Source organism: Lichenostomus cassidix, chromosome 2 (assembly GCF_008360975.1).
Source record: "Lichenostomus cassidix isolate B80296 chromosome 2, HeHo_3.0, whole genome shotgun sequence".
NCBI lineage: Eukaryota > Metazoa > Chordata > Aves > Passeriformes > Meliphagidae > Lichenostomus > Lichenostomus cassidix.
Genome location: NC_139482.1, coordinates 119,903,427 through 119,906,603, shown reverse-complemented (window position 1 = coordinate 119,906,603; position 3,177 = coordinate 119,903,427).

Here is a 3,177-nt window from a genome sequence, read left to right as displayed (position 1 = left end):
TCCTCAGTTTGATGCCATTGAATTAACCTCCTAGCAGCAAAGAAAAATTAGCTCTATTTGAGCAAGTTTTAACCTTCCAGAGAGTTTGTTCGTGGGAAGGTGTGGGCACATGGAATGCTGCTGGCTGACAGATAATATATTTGAAAAATGACTTTGAAGTTGAGTTGAATAGACCTTATATCAGGTACTCAAAATCACTATGGCTGCAAGTTGAACTTGAAAAAATAAGAAAGGTATTTTACTATCAAACATAGATTTGTACCGAGGCTGAAGCTTTTCCCACCTGCAGGTTCTCTCAGTCTTCTACCTAGTATTATGGGTAGATGTGTGCGACAGGAATGGACAGAGAGTAGAAGCTTGGCTCTGCTTTAAGTTCTTTATACAGAGAAAGTATAAACAAACATGGTAAATAATAATGCTGGTAAACAACAGAGACCAGTTCTCATTCTAATTTACTGTTTGAACACACTTGGCTCAGTTTTGTCTTTGCGGTATTTTAAAGCAGGGAGAACTCCATGTAAGGCGATGAGGACACTTGGGTTGGAAATAAAACAATGGAACAAGACTCATTGGAATTGTGTACATGTTTGAAAAATCAGTTGAAAAAAACCTTCCACAGTCTTGGTTTCTCTTCCCCTCTTAACATATAATGCTGCAGTTATACATTTTAGTTTGGGAATCTGAGTTTAGAGTTTCCAAAGCTAAAATAGGGCAGAAATGGAGAAAAAAATGGCTGACAACTTGAGCTCAGTCATGGTTTTCAAAATCTCAGAGCCAACAGCAACACCTGTTTTTGAGAGGACTACAATACAGTCCTTAGATTTCTCCTCACCTCTGGGATTAAGAAGTATTTTGGCATGAAGTGCACATGTGGAACAGATGCCTGATGACCTCTGCTCCATGCAATGCTCCTCTGTGGCTTACAAGAAAGAGCAAGGACTCTGCACTTTCCTTAAGCTTACCTACACAAGCATTTTAAATCTCTGCTTCTTTTGTAAAGTAATTTGCCTGACAAAAAGATAACCAACAACAGGGTACTGAGCACCACCAACTTTCTGAGGACCATCTCATGTCAGACTAGCAAGAAATCTCTGCCTGTTTTGCTGGAATTGCTTGTAAGGGTTTCAATGCTGAATCACTGCCCGAGAACACATCACTGTGTTTCTTTGTCCTTAGTTACTTAGCTCTACTTTAATAGAAAGGAACTAAACTGAAAGTTAATAAACCAAAGTATTTGCTGGAACAAACAGGGTGAGCTTGTTCTCTAATCAAGATTCTCTTGTTCCTGGTTGCTCTGAAGAACCTGCTTTACTATATCTAGTAGAAATTATAACATTTTTCATTTGGTTTTCTGTTACTAGACTATTGCAGACATATGTTCTTGGTTTATTTTCTGTAAACATATCCACTAAGAGAAAGCCCCTCTTTGACCTGTTCTGGACTCATACAAGTTTTACTGACTTATCCTTTCAGCATAAGTCATCTTCACACTATTTATCCACCTACAAAGGTAGTTTCTACTACTATTTGTTAATATTTTGCCTTTCAGGTGAAGCACAGGAATACAATAAAGGAAAGGAAAACATAAAGAGGCATTCTTTCTCTCACACTGCTTTGATCAAGATGGGCTCCAAGTCTTGTTCTCCTCTCACTCACCCCAAGAACTCCCCCAACATTTGCTATACAGGGTTCAAGTTTTAGGCTGGCAATATGCCAGGAAGTTCATTAGTGGCACACTGGATAACAGTGCAGACCCAATCCTCAGGCATTTAGACAATATTTTAACAGTAATGTTTGATGGTTAGAAGAAATTAAACTCTGTCTGGCCTGAGCTGCCTCAGGGGGTCCAAGTACCCACATGTAGTAGATAATATAACAAACTGTTACCTCCCTCATAGGCAGCTTTGGGAGACCAGATGTCTCGTGCTTTAGTAGCTATCTGCAAATTGAAGTGTGCAAAGCTAACATATTTTTGCAGTCACCTCACTACTTACTTTTGGGATTTGACTTTTGGCTAAAATTATCAGGTTCCATTAATCCTGAAAACCTCTTAGCACTGAAGTGAACTGAAAACCAGAATCGAAACCTTTTGTTACTAAGAAGTTACTTGGGAATCCATCTCGATCCATCTTGCTTTTCTTGTGCACCTGCAAGTACAACTTCTTTTGTTTGTTCTGGAAACACATTAAAAAAATAAAACCACCAAAAAACCACAACAACAACAAAAAACATAACACATGCAAATGCTGCAGGGCATGTGTGACATGCCCTGAAATGAGAAAGAGCCCATACCAATAAAGCATAGCTAGTGGCCCTAGGTCATTCCCATCCACTGGGCTGTGTGGAAATGGCTGAGGATGCTCTGGGGCAACTTTATGGGTCACTGTGATGTGAGTCACCACTGGACAGGGCATGGCTAAGCTGTTCACAGCTGTACAAGGCACTGCTGGTTGAGACACTGCTGTGCAGGTCGGTCCTGTGCAGGACATGGCTGTGTGACACTGCTGTGAAGGACATCGCTCTGTGGCTCATCACTGCATGGGACACTGCTGTGCAGGACATGGCTCTGTGGGAGGGACATCACCGTAAGAGACATTGCTATGGGGGGTCACTGGAGTGTGGGACACTGCTGAGTGGGACATTGCTGTAAGAGTTATCACCATGTGGAGACACTGCCGTGGGAGGACGTTGCAGATCATCACCCTGTGAGTCCCTGCGGTGTGGGACATGGCACTGTGGATCACGACATGCAGGACATCTCTGTGCAGGACATCACTATGAGGGTCATACCCGTGGGAGTCCCGCAGTGTGGGACATGGCTGTGTAGGTTCCTGCTGTGCAGGACATCCTGATACAGAACATCGCTGTGCGGGACATCGCCAGGTGGGTGCGGCCATGCGGATCCCGCGGGAAACACCCACCGCCTGGCAGGACACCCCCGGGGACACGTACCCAACCCATCTCCCGCTCCCCGCACCCCGAAGCTTTGCCGTGGCAGCTGTGCCGCTGCCCGGAGCCTTCGGGGCTGGGAGCGGGGGCGGCCGCTGCAGGGCAGGGCAGGGCAGGGCAGGGCAGGGCAGGGCAGGGCAGGGCAGGGCAGGGCAGGAGCGCTCCGGCCGCCCCCCGCCCCCGCCGCCCGCCCAGCCCGCCCCGCTCCGCTCCGCCGGGTGCGGCGGC